The sequence below is a fragment of the Pteronotus mesoamericanus genome, unplaced genomic scaffold (genome assembly GCF_021234165.1).
Source record: "Pteronotus mesoamericanus isolate MK-2021 breed Mesoamerican mustached bat unplaced genomic scaffold, CSHL_Meso_final scaffold_174, whole genome shotgun sequence".
NCBI classification, from domain to species: Eukaryota; Metazoa; Chordata; class Mammalia; order Chiroptera; family Mormoopidae; genus Pteronotus; species Pteronotus mesoamericanus.
Window position 1 is genome coordinate 23,670,655 of NW_026555309.1, and position 18,948 is coordinate 23,689,602.

Here is an 18,948-nt window from a genome sequence, read left to right on the forward strand (position 1 = left end):
GAACACTATATGGAAAGGCTTCAAAGTACAGACAAAATTAAAAAATGAGCGCTTTGTAGCAGTAAAGAGAAACCAGCAAGATAAGGGCAGAGCAGCATGAGACAAGGCTGGAAATGTCAGGACTCCAGTAAAAACCCGTGGATCTGATTTAAACTAAAATGTGCAATGCTTTGTTCTTTAAGGTCAGCCCTACCTGCTATGTTGAAGATGAATTAGGGACTATCCAATAGAACAAAATGCTTTTTTTTAAAAAAATGAAAGCTATGTCATTTATTGAACCACATCACCCTCAGATAATGGAAAATCTTAATATCACCTAATGTTAGATATTTTAAACTTTTACAGTTGGTCATTAGACAAAGTCAGGTTTTTTAAAAAACTGGCAGCCATTTCATTACTCTTAGAAATCCCTAGCATTTTATTTGGTTCAGTGGTGATTGGAAAATGCCTCTAGTTCAGCTTCTCTAAACTTCTTTTTCATTAATACTACAAGGCAATGGTTTTCTGTCATCAATGTCCAGTCAGGGCATTAGGACATGTATCGGTAGGAGGGCTCCCCTGTATCTGGTTATAGTCAAATCCAAGACTGTAATTCTCTGATAAAAATTATTCCTCAGTAGTCTTTGATTCTGCCAAATTCAAAAGCACCCTTTGCCACTGTTGAACTAAGATTAAAACTAATTTGAAAACTAATCTTACATAATCATAAGATTTAAAAATTTTCTGTGACAATAGGCTCTAAGGGGTAATCTGAATTGTTATTAGAATTATTGTTCATATACAACAGATCAAAACAACATATATGTTACTGATTTTACAAAGCATTGGCATTAACCATAAACTTTAATTGGAAATGCATCTCTTAATGACATGGACATGCTGGGATCTTCTTTCAATTAGTTCAGGTGTGTGTGAATAAGTAAATTACTTACTGCTCAAATGACACATTCAGCATCAATTCTATTCCTATTTTCTGTGATTATAATGCTGAGAAACATTGCTGTCATAAATATGAGATGTCAAATGGTCAAATTTCTTCTAAGCCAGATGCCAAAAGTCATATGCATACCTACCAATAAAAGTTATTTTAATGATCAAAAAAACTAGTTTGAGCCACTTCATTATTAAGTTTAATATATTAGTGTCTTTCCCATCTATTACCTTAGACTTAATTTATCAGCTAATATTTTTCTAAGCATCTCAAGGAATGGCTCAGAGTAAGTTAATTGTGTTTTTGTCAAGTTGACCTTTGGGCAGACAGAAAAAGCTTGTACCCGTATTTTTTAATCTCTAATATCATTTCTAATTCATGATACAAAATGACCTAAATCAACCAAATTATCAGAAAACATGTAGGAGTTTAGCTTACATGGCCCTTCTGTGATTGCTGTCATTAAATCATGGAACACAGCCAATTTTAAACTAATCTGGAAGCTAGATGAGAAGATGTTAAATAATCCTCTATTCCCTCTCAACTCTTTCATTAACAAATTCCACATTAACCTGTTTCATGATCACAAGCTCTGAAATTAAATTGCATGATGAAGAACTAAACACCCCCCTTCAGAGTCGCTGGGGGAAATCACATTCCATCCAGCACAAACGCTTGGAAATCGTCAATTGCGAGTCCATTGGCAAAGTCCTTCAGATTTCATTTGTGGTTCTGAAGGGTCCTGCTTCATTCAGCTCTTAGGAAATGGGCTGTGGCCCCTCCTTGTCCAATTTTGATGTGGGGAAAAAGCAGGATTTTTTTCTCACTTTGGTAATATTCCAAACTGTGATATGATTCTTCACTTGGTTTTAAAATAGACTCATACAAAAGAGTCCTTATTTGTTTAAACTATTTTTAAAGCCACTACAAACACTGACAACCATAATTAAAAATTTTCTGTTCACTATTTGCATTCTGGGGTTCAGGGGATATCCAATGTGGGAATGTTGGACAGAGAAAAGACCATGCCTTTGTACTGAGAGAAAATTAGATTCCAGCCACTTGGTTAGGATATAGAGCAAATGAAGTAAATTCTCTGTGTGCCAGTTGCTTTATGTGTAAAATGAGTGTAGTAATATTTCTCAAAGTTGTTGTGAAGAGTAAACGAGATTATAAATAAAAGATTGCTCACACTGCTTGGCCAGACAGCTCTCCCTGAGGATAAAGTCTGGATCATTCCTTGTTCACAGACCGAAGAAGGATACAAGGATGGTATTCAATATGATTTCCATTAAAATTTTTTTTTTACCTGCCTTAAGAAATACAAGACAGCATTGAAACACTGAGTGAAACATTGGTCTCCACACAGCAACGCCACTTCCTCAGGCCAGTGTAGCCTGGCAGGGCCAAGCCTCTGGGGGTGAGGGCAGATGCTGGCAGTATGATTAAAAGCAAGGGTTGGCTAACTTCTTCTCTAAAGGACCAGATTGTGGGCATGACAGTCTGCGTCCAAACTACTTACCTCTCTCTGTTCTTGTAATGAGAAAGGAGTTACAGACAGCATGCAAATAAATAAGTATACTGTTTCCCAATAAAAATGTATTTGCAGACCCTGAATTTGGAATTTTGTATTTTTCCCTTTACACAAAATATTACACTTACATTTTGTGTGTAATTTTTTGTGTGTGTGATTTTTTTTGGTGTGTGAGGACTTTTTGATGTAAAAGCCATCCTCAGCTCACAAGCTGAACGGAAACAGATGGTGGGCTAATCGCACAGTGAGTGTGGAGAAGAGAACCTACGCTGGGAGTCTGACAGCCTGCAATCTAGACCCACGTCTGGATCATTGCTATAAACAATTCTGCCACCCGAGACCAGTGACAGTTTTCTCTCAGGCCTCAGTTTTATCATCTGAAAAACAGAAGGGTGAATTTGGTCATGTTTACATTTTGTTCCAGCTCTAAATTCTCTGTCTCTGTGTACTTACTGTCTCTAAGAAACCAAAGGCAGAGCCATCTGGCCCCGTCCAGCCTGGCTGGGTGCTTTTCTGGGCCCTGGACTCCTGACGTCAGCAAACACACCTGTGCTCCAGTCTCAGAATATTGGCCCATTCGCTGACAATCCTGAGGCTCTTCTCTGGGGGCCTGGGGAGGCTGAAAGCAGAACTTTTTCTGCAGCTACTTAGCTTTGGAGGCAATGAAATGCTTCTCTGTTACTGAGGAAAAGGTGACAGAATATACTTAAATAACCATAGATAGTATGTAAACAAACATCCATACTCGATATCAATTAAAATTTTATGTATGGACAGTGAAATTTGAATTTCCTATAATTTTCACTTTTCACAAATATACTTCTTTTAATTTTTCCCCAACCATTAAAAAGTGTAAAAGTATTTTAAAAGTAGAAGTACCTGTCTTCAATTTTGTCAAAAAGGTCAGAGGCAGACAAATAAGAATGATAGGTATGATGGGAGATTTGGGGATAAACTGGGAGTTTGAGTCAAACAGAACGGAATTTGAATTCTATTTTTTCCCTACATTGGCTCTGTGAATTTAAACACAAAGTTGTTGAACATCTTTCTCCCTAAATGTTCTCATTTGCAAAACAGATAAAAATAACCCACCTGATTGGGCTAGTATAAGGATTAAATGAATTATTCTGTTTGATGGTTCTTATATACAGAAAGTACTTAACAAATGTAATGTGGCTACTCACTTTGTTACTCTTTGGTAGGCAGCATAATGGCCTTCTAAAAATGTCCATGTCCTGGTCATCAGAGCCTGTGACTAGAAAGGTTATGAGGCAAATGAGAATTAAGGTTGTAGGTGATATTAAGGTTGCCAAACAGCTGGCCTTCAGATGATGGAAATTCTCTTGGATTATCCAGGGAGATCACAAGGGTCTTTACAAGTGAGAGAGGGAATCAGAAGAAAGAAAACTAGAAAGGTGACAGTGAAGAGGAGGATGTGACCCAACATTGATGGCCTTAAAGACGGGCCGGACCATCCATGCCGTTGCAAAGGGTAAAATTTTTACTCATCTACTGATGGACACTTGGGCTACTTCCGTATCTTGGCAATTGTAAATAACACTGCAATGAACATAGCGGGGTGCTTTCAAATTACTGTTTTGGGTTTCTTTGGATACATTCTCAGAAGTGGGATCACTGGGTCAAAAAGCAGTTCCATTTTTAATTTGTTGAGGTATCTGTATACTGTTTTTCACAGTGGCTGCACCAATCTACGGTCTGACCAACAGTGCCAAAGGGCTCCCCTTTCTCCACGTCCCCGCCAGCACCTGCTGTTTGTTGATTTATCAGTACTAGTGTGGATGGACCTGGAGAGCATTATGCTAAGTGAAATAAACCAGTCAGAGAAAGACAAATACCATATGATTTCACCCATATGTGGAATCTAATGAACAAACTGAACCACCAAGTAAAACTAACAGACAGACTCATAGAGAGCAGGCTGACAGCCTGGGGAGGGGTTATGGGGGGAAGGGCTGGAGCCAAAAGGAAAAAGGGCTCATGGACGTGGGCAACGGGGTGCTGATGGGGGGGTTGGGAGGGGGATAAGCGGTAATGGAAAAATACAATAAAAAACAAAATAAATAAAAAGGAAATATAAATAACGATGAGAGGGAGCTGTAAACCAAGGAATGCCAGAAGCTTCTAAATATTGGAAAAGGTGAAAAAAATGGGTTTTTTTTCCTAAAGCCACCAAAAAGAAACGCAGCCCTGCCACCACCGTGATTTTAGCCTGGTGAGACTCATGTTAGTCTTCTGGCCTCCAGAACTAAGATAGTTAGTTTATGTTGTTTTAAGCCTCTAAATTTGTGGTAATTTGTAACAGTAGCAACAGGAAACTAATTTATATCATTATCTATGAAAAAAAGCTAGTTGACCACAAAAGTATGTGCCTCTTCCTTTCATAGAGTACAGGTTTTTAAAAAAAATTTTATGATCATGAACTTGCATATATGTACCTATGTACACATGGAATATATGTCTATATGGAATATATGTGTATGTATGTATGGGGTAGGGCAAAAGTAGGTTCACAGTTGGTATGGAAAATAATACAATAATTAATAAATAACAATATAAGAATTTAAAGACAACCATATCCATGTTTTCTTGAGTTTGGTGTCTCCATGTAAAACTCATGGAAGAAAAATAGGGATAACCTTTTGGAGAAAAGAAAGATGTCTAATGGATAATTAAGTTTCTGTGGTGTGGTATTAAGCGGAATTTTTTCACTGTCTCCTTATTAAATCATAAGTAAGAAATCTATTTTTCTGGATTTGTTGTAGTCAGTTCAGGCTACTATAACAAAAATATTATAGACTGGGTGAATGAATCAAACAATATAAATGTATTCCTCACAGCTCTGAAGGCTAAGAAGTCCAACATTAAGATGCTGGCAGGTTGAGTTCCTAGTTTGCAGATGGGCATCTTTTTGCTGTATCTACATGACCCAGCATGAGGGCTCCACCCTCATGACCTAATTAATTCTTGAAGCGCCCCCCCACCCCAATACCATCACATGGGGGACTAGAGTTTTAAAGTATGCATTTTGGGGAAATACAAACATTCAGTCCATAGTAAAGGGTAAATGGAGGACCAGACAGAGAGACTCACGCATGGGTACCACAATATAGGTGGAGAATGCATTCAAGTACAAGTCAGGGGCTGGGAGTTCTACTTTATGTTCTATTAACTGGATGTACTCAGTGACTCGGGGTCATGGTTTTATCTTCCATATCATGAAGTCAGCTTTCTATAGTCATGCAGTTTTCTGACCCAAGGGTAAATGTTTTGGGGAAAGCTTTCTGAAGGAAACTGATATTAACATGAGTATCAGACCCAGAACATATGATACACCTGGCTCATTGACAGTTGCAACCTCATCACCAAGATGGCCTCTTCTACTGAAACTCTGAAAATCCTGAGTCACACAAGTTGTACAATTGCCAAAAGAACTCTTCTGTAAGAGTAGCCATGGAAACAGCACACCAGCTGTCTCAAGGGGTGTATAAAAACATCTGAAAACTAACAGAAGGAGTGCTTGGCAAACACTGAAATAGGTAAGAGTCTGTACTTGCCTTGTGAGTGAAACAAGGGTCTTTTGATATTGCTGCACTGAAAAGTCTAAGCATGCAATCTAAAGGCAAGGATTCTGACCTCAGGGCAGACTCTGGGGTGATGGACTTCACAGCTGACACCTGGGGTCTGCTGAGAGACTCCTGTATGACCGAGACACTTTAGCCTAAGTTTATCCACAATACTATCTCATACAGCCTTGGCGATATAAAATGGTCTGTTGCCATTAATTCTGCTATGGATTTGATGGTTGATCTCTTTATCTAATAAAAAATAAAACTCCAGTGAAAGTGTACCTCTACAGAGGATACAAGAAACTATCTCTAAACTCTCTGTTACACACATGAAACCACACTGCTCTCCTTATCACCTAGTTATTTTAATTTAAACAAAATGAGTTTAATTCTATGTATATTTACTCATTTTATTTAATTACATATATAACACATTGATTCATTCTTATAAAACAATTTAACTACAGAGAGTACAGGGCAAAAATTTCCCTCCCAATCTCTTAATCCCATTGCCTTCTGAGAGGTAAACTTGGTTTCCAGTTTTGCATATAACCTTTAAGATCCTTTCCTATATGTCTTATAGTTTATTGTGTCTGGTCTGGGGTTTATTATTTAATAAATTGCTATGTTTTGACCTCCAGTGGGCTTTTTTCCCACTTACCAACATATTTTGAATATAGTTCTGCCTCAGTACCTTTACATCTACCTTCAAACTTATTGTTATAAAATTTACATCAAAACATGTCCCATTTTCCTGAGATAAAGTATTTTCCTTTACTAAGCAAAGATCCAGAAATAGCCAAGAATAGGAGAGAACAGGCTATAGAATCAGAAAGACATATTCACACTCTTTCTCTGTTGCTTACTATCTAGTTGAATTTGATCAAATTACATGTACTTTGGGGGTTTTAGTTTCTTCATAAAAACTGAGGAAGGCTGTAAAATTGTGATGAATGAGAATAAAGACAGGGACATCATCCAGCATATTGTCTGGCACAAAGCAGGTACATGGCATATATTAGTTTCCTTCACTTAAAAAACTCTCTAAAGAAACAATATTCTAAGGTAGACCTTTTGGTGAGAGCTGGCACATATCTGATGGTTAGTGCATCGTTGTCGTGGGACAAACGAGTGGAGCTGCAGCTATTGTGGAGCAGATGTAGGGGCTTGTCAGAATCATATCAGGCTGGACTGTACTGGAACAATCTCACCTCCACCAGACCTGAACTCTTTGAGAGAGGGAAGCAGATTTGACATAGCTCTATACACCCCAGAGTATACAGAGCCTTGGCCATAGTTTCATATGATCAGCGTACAAAATCTTTTTCAAATGAATGCATGAGATTATCTTCCAACTGAAGCAAGTTCCTGGCTATGCATCAAGGAGATTTCCATTTTTCCACATTCTTCCTTCATAATTTCCATTACTGTATTTTCAATCTGATTATAATAAATCTTGTTAAATGGAGAAATTCCAGGTACATATCAAATGGTCAATAAAAATGGGTTGAACAAAACATTCATGTACTAGAAACTGAAGCTTCCAATCACTGGAAAGGATCATATTCCAATTCAGAATCAGTTCTGAAAGACTTAGTTCTCATCTTTCTCAAAATCCCAAACTCACAGTGTGCTCCCCTACTTGTATTCTAGAGTGTTTTTTACCACCTCTTCCCTTTCTTTTTTCCATTACATTGTCTCTTGGTTTGTTCTATGATTTAAGAAGAATAATATTTGTTATCTAATGAAAATAAATTAATATATAATTTCTATACTAATGGTTCCCCAGAAATTATGGGTCCCATTGCAAATTGATTAAAATATAACTGTCCTACTTATATGCATAATCTGACTCCTGACTACCTGTCCAAGGTCATTTCAATCTATCTTTCTGGGTATTCACTAATCTTGGACCACTCTGCCCTTCCTATTTCTCAAACACTTGAGTACTGAGGGGCTTCTGCACATGAGGTTTCCTCTGCTGGAATGCTCTTCCAAATCTCTCTCCTTACGATGAGTTCCTAAAATTATCCAGGCCTCATATCCTATGTCATATCCTCTGAAAATATTATCACCCTAAGTTCTACTCCTCTATTATAACTCAACACTTCTTTCTCATCATTCTATTCAAAGTTTTAAAGTTTCAAACTGCAAACATTACAATTTCTAACTTTTTGTTTTGTCTCCTTCATTGATTTTTTTTCAGTTCATTGGAAGTGATTCTCAGATTATTTCTTTTAATATTTGGATATGCAGCCCCTAGAGGCAATTAGTGAAAGCTTTGGCAGGTAGTTGATACTTGTAAGAATACTGAATAAATCAGTCAACAAAGGATGCTTGAATATTCTATTAACTTTTCTGTATTTTAATTCATAGTTTCTGGGACACAATATTTACTAGATATTTTAGTTTATAATGATTGTAATTAAGATGTTGATGTTCTGAACTCCTGTGTATTATGACTTACATTAAAGAAATTCATTTAGTTCTATTTTTTTTAAAGATTTTATTTATTTTTAGAGAGAGGGGAAGAAAGGGAGAAAGAGAGGGAGAGAATGTGTGGTTGCCTTTCGCACACGGAGGACCTGGCCCACATCTCAAGCATGTGCCCTGACTGGGAATTGAACCAGTGACCCTTTGGTGCAGGCTGGTGTTCAATCCACTGAGGCACACCAGCCAGGGCTAATTTTTCTATTAAGCAAAGAATTAGTCTTTATTGATAATGGCTGTATTTGCATTTAACCAAAGGTGTTCATACTGTTTAGTCAGTCATCAGAAATCTAATCAATAATACTAATGTGCAAGAAATTCTAAAGGATTTTCTGAGCCAAAAAAACTATTTCATTAATAGGTATACTATTTTTCCATTCCAAAAACTTAGTAATTCCAGAACTTTGTATTATTCTTAATGACATAGCTAATCGTTCATTTTTATTGCATTAAAGTAGAACATTGTAAAATAGGATCTGACTCAATCAATATTTAATGAAGAATGCACCCTTATATTCTGGGTACATTCATTATCTTGCATTCATCCTAAATTTGGGTATATCATAAATTAATAAGTATTAATAAGAGAGTTTATCAAAGGTACAATGTTAAATTATCATGGGTAAATAATTAGATTCCATTTCTTCAAAGATTCTTTCTTCTTGCCAAGAATTCTTAATTACTTTGAGCTCTGAAGCATCTCATCTATATCAACATTTCCCTGATGGTATTCCTATTTTGAATGTATCTTTTGAAATTACTTATTTACAGAGTGTTTATAGAAGAAATTAAATACAGTCTCTATGACAGCGTATTTAGATGTCTATTTAAGGTTGTTTCATCACTTCAGATTTCTCTAAGAACCTGAGGTTTCTAAGAATGCAATATGACTGCTATAGATCAGCATAAGACTGGACTCTGCAATCATTAAAAGAAGTGTCCCTGGTTAGAAGATACACTTTTGCTCATTGTTTCCAGAACGTGGAGCTGGTTGTCCCTAGACCCACTCTGGAAAATATTTCGCTGGGGAAAAGCAAACAGGGTTCTACCACACTCCCCTGGAAACAATGATTATGATGATAATAATCAATACTTTATGAGCACTTGCAGTGTGCCAACTAGTTTCCATCTTTTGGTTAATTTAATCCTCATCACAGTTGAGACGAATAATTATTATCCCAATTTACGAATGAGAAAAAAAGGCTTTAAGAGGCTAGTACTTGCTCTACACTGTCCTCCAGTCACATCAATAATCAGTCCGTGACTAATTAGAGGGTCTGAAATGTGTGGGAGGCAGAGAGGTGCCTCTAAGCTCCCTCACTCAGCAGAAAAAGACGGAATCCTGAGGACACGTGGCGAAAAGGAGGGAGCAGTTCCAAAGACAATGTATTCTTCTGCAAGAGGAGGTAAATGAAAGTGTGTTGCTTTAGCAAAGACAAATGACTAAAGAACAGATAGATGGTAGACCCTTAGGTAATGAGAAACATGTTTCACCTGAATTATTTAGTACATGGGAAATAGCAAAAGCAGAGAAGAAATGAAAAGGGAAGGCGTACGTACACCCTGGTTCTATCCTGAAATTGAAATGCATTCTGGGAAGCATCCTGTTTGGGAATGGTAAGAGAACAAAGATAAAATGGCAGAAGAAGATGTTCAGAGATATAGATGTTCAAAGCTATTCTTGATTTAGTGAGTGATTAAAAAATAGACATTTTTACTGTGCTGTGCATGAAGCTAATCATCATAACAACATGGTCAGTGCTGCTGCTGCCTCCATTTTATAAATGAGGAAACTGATGCATAAGAAAAGCCAGATATCTTGCCAAACATGGAAGGCTATTTCTTGTACAGTAAGAATCAAACCCTGGGGGGCTGATGTCACAGAAGAGCTGGCAGTCATAGCACTATATCATGTTAGATTGTAGACGCTGAGAGTCTAAAGATTATAATTACCATTGTCATCCATGGAGAGATTATTTAATTATGCTATGGCCTACATTTTCACATGAATGAACTGAGAATGACGTTATGGACAAATGCACATTTCCCATAAGCTGCATACATAAGTAAATAAATCAAATAATTATTCCCTAATCACACTAGCAATCACAAATAGCTCAGGAAAAGCCAAGTAGTAATCAGCTCCTTAGGCTAGATATTTAATTTACCGTGGTGGCAGTATGGACTGGGAGTCTCCGCAAAGGCACTCAGTGAAATAGCATATAAAGCATGGACAATAAAAGCTTACAATTAATGCAGGATGGAAAATTTAAAAAGTGCAATTGAAATATATGAGAAGAACTATTGATGATTAAATATAGACAAGGAATAGGTGCAAGAGGTTATTTCTGTTTTATTATTTTTACTTTATTTTTTATTTTATTTTAATTAAATTTATTGGGGTGACACTGATTAATTAGATCATATAGGTTTGAAATACAATACATGATCTGTTTATTGCATTGTATGTATATTTCTTGTTTTAAACTAGGAAGAAATTTTAATTCATTTTATTTTTCCTCTCATTTTTCAAGGTAGAACTAAAAGACTAAAGAAATGAGATAGCTTGCCTGAGGTGAAATTGGGAGGTTCAGAGATTCCTTCCAGTGCCACGAGATAAGGTTCAAGGCTTAGGTCTACCGAAGAACTAGCTGGATGCTGGTACTTATCTTTGGATCTGCTATGTCATATGAGAATTGAAATTCTGATCTCTTAAATAGATTTTAACATGAAGCTAATAGAGTTCAAGCTTCAAGTTACCTCACTCACATAGGCTCCTTCCAGGGCTCTATTCCTAATATTGTATTTGAAATTTTAATGATTTGTTCCCCAGAAGTTTCTCAGAGATATACGAACTTCATACAAGGGCTGGATCTGCTCTGGATCTATTTTTTTACCTGAGTAGTTATAATGGCTTTGGTTCTAAATCTGGGAAAGGATTCAAGATCTCCTGACACCCAAATCAGTGTTCCTTCTTCTAGACAACAACGAGCACCTCTTCTCTCCCATTCTCTGTATAATTTCTGGACTTCTCCTGGCCCCTTCCCTATCGCCCCTGTCTATTGCCAGATTCCCAATGTCCCGGCACCCCACGCGGCACTCCCACACAGGGCATGGGCTGTGTTAACCTAAAAAAGAAAAGGCCTTTCAAAATGAGAGGCAACAAGCATTTACTTGAGATAAAAAATAACAGTGGTTCAGGAAGCACTGATTCGGACAGGCACCCAAATAAAGTTCTAATTAGGAGACAAAGACAATATGTATTTATGAGAAAGGGAAGGTGGAACTATTACATCAGCTGAAGAAAGACATTTCTACTGGGGAAGGTAAGCTAACACAATGATGCTGATTCTAAAAAATGTTTTTAATTTTCAGCCATCAGTCCAGTAGTCATAAAATCTGCTTTCTTGTTATTGTTGCAAATAGTTCTTTGGGACATAGGGTTGCTTTAGGCCCAACCCAAAGTTGATTTTGCCTGGTTTTAACATTCCATAGATTTGAGGTAGGAGACCTGCAAGGCAGTTTCCTCTGGAGCAGCTGCTCTGGCTTCATTTTAAAGGGGTCCGTTTCTGTTCATAGCTGTGAAATCGACTCCTCTCCACCTTGAAAATGTCTGCAGGTAGAATCAAAGTATCATTCTCTTAGTTACATTTCCTTTATGTTCAAAGCTCTTTAAAACCAACATGTAAATACTGCAGAGTTTTAACTTCCATGTTCCAGAGGTCATTTACATTTTAAGAGAGGCTGTTTATTAACACAGAAGAGTGAAGACAGAATTTGCAGTTGTTGGGCCGGCTCCGGCTCCCACTTGGGTCTTGTTTGGAAGCTGAGGATAGTAGTTGGACGGTGATTGGGCCCTGTGAAGCCTGGCAGAAATAACTTGGGAAAGTGAGATCATAGTCACTACAACTAATTTACTTCAAAAATGTCTGTTCTGAAAAAACATTTACCCAAGGTTGTTAAAATGAAAAATGGAATTATGGGCTATGCCAGTTTCATTTTTCACAGTGCTTTAGTTGAATTCAACAGCAGTTAAATTTTATACCTTGAAAATATTTGCATATTTCACAAGTATCTATTCAGCTCTGGATGGCATAAAGCAGACTTTCTAGTTAATGAAGCATTGCAAATGCATTTATCTTCTCATAAAAGGAAGAAAAAAATCAAATAAAATTGTTACTGAGTTATAATCATCAAGGATTCTTGTCCGGTACAGCTTTTCCCAGATGGTCACATCCCTGTCTCCATATAATGCCAACACAGCAAGAAGAGTCTTAAAGTATGTTAGTTATTTATACCATTCAACTATGCTCATTTCCTAAATAATAATATGCCAAGTATTAGAGCAATTATTTTGGGTTTTCTACTGCAGGTAAATTAGTCCATCAATGATTTAATTCCAATTCATTTAGATTCAAGATGATACTCACAAAGAGCGAGAAGTTTTAAGTGCTATTTTTTAAAAATCCTGATATAACTAATGAAAGCACAATGCAGACTTAAAGTGGGGTGCTAATGGGGACTTACCCTGTGGTGCTTACTGATTGTTTTGTTGTTGCTGAGAAATAGTCATATCGTCATCCAAGATTCTCTCATTTTTAGCTCTCACAACCTGGAGAACGGAGGCCATGATGACCTATCACTCCTGACCCTCACCGGTGATGCCTTCAGGCCCTACTAAAATGCAGGCAAACAAAACAAACAAAAAAACCCCTGTGTTTTCCTGGGCAGATTTTTTGCTTCAGTTGCAGCCACAAGCTACCTGGCTGGGAGTCTGACCAGAATACAAAAGAGAAACCTTTCAAATCAATCATTTGTCATATGCAAATAAACTCTGGTGTCCAGAGATTTCACTACAGATTCCCAAACCTGGGAAGTCATTTCTTTCCCGAATCCCCACCCCTATCAGCATCTGACCTTAGTAGTAAGAAGTAAAGCAATCTCTCCCCTGAAATCCAGGTGCCACCAAAGACCAGGTTGAGCTTTGCAAAATAAACCTGATAGGGTTCATGCTGGCCTTAAAACCATGCATTATGCATAGAGCAAAATTTCAGCTCCTTGGCTGCCTCCTAAATTGCTTCACTAATCAGGCCTCTCCAGTTCTAGCCTCGTCACATCCCACTCTCCTCCTGGCTCCCCATATTCCTGCTTCAGTAGCCTCCTCCTCTTCTGTAGTATCAACCTCTCTCCTCTCCATGGCTCTTTGTGTTCTCACTTCCCAGGTCTGGAACTCTCTTCCCTGGCTCTGCTCAGGTGGGTATACCCTGGCCAGTTTATCTAACTTACCTGTCTCTTTCCCACCTGGTTAGTCTATTTGTCATCATCCCATTTCCTACTCCTCATCGGCCTGCAATTAATTACAAGCTAATATGCTCTTGTTTATGTGATTTTACATATTTTATTGTCCATCTGCCATTGAGGATCTTTTTTAACGACTTTATGTTTGGCACTAAAACAGCTCTAGGCACAATGTAAGTGTTCAGTTTAATTAATGAAAGAATATATACAACTGGAGAGAAAGAAAGAAAAGAAGAAAGAGCATCAATGAATGTCATAGTGAAAATGAGCATTATTCCCCCCCCAAAAAAACTAATATGAAGATGACCAAAACTTATTGGAAAAGCAGAAAATAAATATTCATATATAGGACCATAGTTACACAAAAAGTATTCCTTTTTTAAATTTATCATGTTATTTTATTTATTTTTCTGAGCAATCTGAATATTTATTGAGTAAATAAAGTGGGCTTTAAGGCAAGTTCTCTACAATATTTTGTTAATAAATAAATCATTGTATAACTTGGCCAATTTCAATCTTAAAAGGTTATAAATATATTCATCTCCTTCTTATAAATATATTCATCTCTTTGTGTTTTCCTCTTCTTAAATAATATAATTTTGATCCAAGTCTTAAAAAATGTACCACATTCATTTATTTCAATTTTCTGTGATGGGATGCTACCTGCACATTTGTATTTTTCTTAGTTTTGATTTTTAGCAAAGTTCAATGCTATAAGTCATGCTTAAATGAAGAAAACAAAATTAAATTTCTTTTTTTCAAACTTTATCTTGTATCCTTCGTAAGGCTAATGGGCCTTATATTATTATGACATAGGCCAACCTATTCCAACAAAGAAACACATAAATTCAACTGTTCAAACAAGATAGATGTTTGTTGTTTTCTCTCATGTCATGGTCCGGAGATAGGTGGTTCAGGGTTGGAAGGCAAGCTCTGAAATCCCCAGTAATCCAGGACAGCTTCTCCGGTTCTCATCACGGACCCTGTGCCAAAGAAGGATTGCACTAGAGAAAGTTAAACAGACAAGGAAGAGTTTATTCAAGTGAACAAGGCTGTGTTATATACTTAAAAGTTGCTGAGAGTAGATGTGGAAAATTCTCATCACAAGAAAAATAACGTAACTATGAAACTATGAGATGTGACAATGTTAACTAAACGCATTGTGATGATCATTTCACAATATATGCATATATAAGTCATTATGTTGTACACCTTAAATTTATACAATGTTACGTGTCAATCATATCTCAATAAAATGGAAAAAAAAGACTGTTGCAATAGGAGAGAAAGCGTTTAGACACTGGGGTTAGTGGAAAAGTACTGGAAGACATTGTGGGGCAGGTTGCTCAGTATGATTAGGCCATCTGTATATTTCCTAATTGGTGCTTCCTGAGCGAAGTTAGGCTCCTATCCTCCCACAGAGCCTGGGAGCCAGGGGTACTATCTTTCTTTTTTTTTCTTGATTTGGGAATACTTTCTTTTTTAATTGAAGTGACATTGGTTGATAACATTATATAAGTTTCAGGTATACGACATTATAATTCAGTATCTGTGTACACTACAGTGTGCTCACCACCAAAAGTCAGGTTTCCATCAGTTACCATATATCGGACCACCTTTACCCATTTCACCCTTCCCCTCTGGTAACTACCAATCTGTTGTCTTTATCTATGAATTTGTTTTTGTTTGCTCATTTGTTTCTTTTTGTTTCATATTTCATATATGAATGAAATTGTATGATTTTGTCCTTTTCTGCCTGATTAATTCTACTTAGTATAATATCCTCAAGATCTCTCCTTCTTGTCACAATGGCGACATTTCATCTTTTTTATGACTGAGTAGTATTCTGTTGTGTGCGCTTGCATGTGTGTGTACTACATCTTTACTCATTCATTTATTGATGGACACTTAAGTTGTCTGCATATTTTGACTCTTGTAAATATTGCTGCAATGAACATAGGGGTACATATATCTTTTCAAGGTAGTGTTTTTATATTCTTCAGATAAATACCAAGAAGAGAAATTGTTCAATCATACTCTACTTCTATTCATAATTTTGGGGGGAACCTCCATACTGTTTTCCACAGTGGCTGCACCAGTTTACATTCCCGCCAACAGTGTAAGAGGGTTCCCTTTCCTTCACATCCTCTCCAACACTTGTTATTCCTTGTCTTTTTCATAATAGCCATTGTAACAGGTATAAAGTGACATCTTGTTGTGGTTTTGATTTGCATTTCCCTGTCGATTAGTGATGCTGAATATCTTTTAATGTGCCTGCTGGAGAAAGATATTTCTGGGTTGTGAAACTGCCAAGAAGCTGAGAAAATTTGCATTTCAAAGGGACAAGGAAAGAATTTATAAATTTTTTAAAGTAGCTCAGAGTTTATCTTCCAGCATTAGAAGCACATACGACTTACTAAGACTTACAGCATCCTAGCCACCTCTTGTTTAATTTGCATGATGTCATTGATGTAATGGAGTGACGTGTAATGGATCTGAGGGGCTCGGACGAGCTTAATCTCTTCAGGCTGTGTTATAGAAAAGGGCAGGAAAGTTAACAGAGCTCTGAAACAAAAGCATAAATGGAATATATTTGTGCCAGTCATGTAGATGCACACTATGTCTGATCCTCTCACCTGACCAGAATAGGAAAGAATGCATTCACCAAGTCAATGGCTATAAACTATGAAAATGTGAGGCTTTGTAAATCTGTCCCAGCAGTGACACTACATCTAGCAAGCAGCTGTGGTCTAAACTGTAGTCACCCTCCAGCATCCATTAGTTCTGGAAGGGCCAGGCTGACAAAGTAAATAGAGGTAAGATAGGGACCACCATCCCCCAGCATCCCTTAGGTCTAGGTTTTTAATGTGGAAATGAATCTCTGCCAAACCCCATCTGTGTATAATATGATGAAGAAGAAAATGGTGCATAGCAATTACAGGAAAAAGAAACAGTAAATTGCTGATTCACTCATCAGGGAGGGAGTGGAATCTAGAAGAAAAAGGTACAGGTCATAAAGACTAAGATTTGATAGTTTTGGCCACATAGCCTGATTACTCTCTTCATAACAAACTATAAATTATTTAATTCTCTGAGTTTCAATTTCTCTACCAGCATATAAGCTTAGTAATATTTGCCCTCAATCTGTCTTGTATGGAAGGCTATTAAGTAAACAGATGAATAGAGAATGTTTTCTTAATAAGGGTAGCTATTTGGTGCTATAAATGTGTGTTGGGAAGTCTACAAACATGAATAAGAAATGCAAGCAATTCAGTAGGAATGAATAGGGTATAGGGTTTACTGATATTTCATCCACTTGTTTGTAGGAGCTCCTGAAATAATGGTGTTAATCTCCAGCAATGTTTTTCTGGATATTTCTTTTTTCTCCTTGTAATTTGTCAGTCTTTGCTTTATGTAGTTTTAGGCTATGTTATTAGATGCATGCAAACTTAAGACTATTTTAGCTTTTTATTGAATCGAACTTTTATCGTAATTAAATATCCCTCTCTAAGTTTCTTTATTACTCTCTCTTGCTCTAAAGCCTGCTTTGGTATATATAGCCACTATCTATCTTCTGTATAGCTAGCCAATGAATACCCTCTCTCTCTCTGTGTCTAGTAATGTGTCTTGCCTTATTGCCTACTTTGTCTGCTATTATTATACTAAACTAGCTGTCTTTTGGTTAGTGTCTGCATGGTAATTACTGACTGTCATAAGTGCTACAAAGGAAATAAAAAAAGTTTGATGAGATAGAGAGCAACTAGAGGCAACTTTACATAGGATTTCAAGGAATACCTCTATCTAAGGAGGTGAGAGCTAGATAATGAGAAAAATACCATCCAATCAATAGACCAGGGAAAGAACATTTCCTGTAGAGGGAAGAACAAATACCAAAAAATTTCTTATGACAGTAAAGCAGTGGCCCTAGTCCTGTAATTGGGATAAGGCCTCTTGGGGAAGAGGTGTAAGTTCAAAGGGCCGAGGGGCTAGAGATCAGTTTAGAGCAAGGTAGGAATGAGACTCCGCAGGACCATATAAACCAGGACCAGAAAACATTTTTTGTAAAGGCTCAGATAGTAAATATTATATGCTTTGCAGGACAAATTATTTCTGTTGCAAGGACTCAATTTGCCATTTAGCACAAAAGCAGTTATAGGTAATATGTGAGTGAATAAGCATGACTATTTACAAAAGCAGTGGACCCCATGTGGCGGCTAAAGTTCTCTAACAAGCCCTCATTAAACCAAGGGGAGGATTTGGATTGGTCTAAATGCTTTGGGAAGTCTTTCAAGAGGTATTTTTCTTGCTAATGTTTTTTGTTAGCTAGTTCGATTGTCTAGAAAGAAAGGCTGATACATATTTTAAATTGGTTACTCTGGTGCTGAGTGGAGATTGGGTAGAAGGGAGACACGAGTGGAAGCAGAAAAAACAGTCATTACAGTGCTCACTCAAGATGTAAGATCCTTGAATAGAGTAGCTTAGAGTGGACGTAAAAATCCAACATAGAAATTGATGGAAGCAGGGAAAGAACTTGGTGATAAATTGCATTTTAGAAATGAGGAAAATGCATAAATCAAAGATGACTCCTAGGCAGTGGCATTTAATAACATCGGGAAGACTTGGAATTGAGCAAGATGGATAGATACAAAAGTTCCATTCTGGATATGTTTTATGTTTGAGATGCCTATTAGTTGCCAATGGAGATGTCAGGTAGACAGTTGGATATGGAGCTCAGAGAAAAGGTTTAAGATAGAAATATTAGGTTGAATCAAGAAATTTCTGATTTTTACCTGTTTTTCCCTTTCAATGACATCAGTTCCACGTGGTTATGTCTAATGTACCTTTTATAATCAAGCAAGAAAAAAGTTTATAGGAGAGAAAATAAGAATAACAAGTTAAAAAGCCTGCCTGAGGCACATCAACCTTTAAAGGTCAAAAGAGAGGAAATGACAACCAAGGTGACGTTGAAGGAGCAGCCAGTGAAGTCAGAACAAAACCTAGAGAGGGCTCGATAAGCCCAGGGAAGAGGGTATATTTCAAAAGAAACTACTTTGAATTCTGAAGACAGGTGGAGGAATAGGAGGAACACAAAATGGCCATTGTATTAG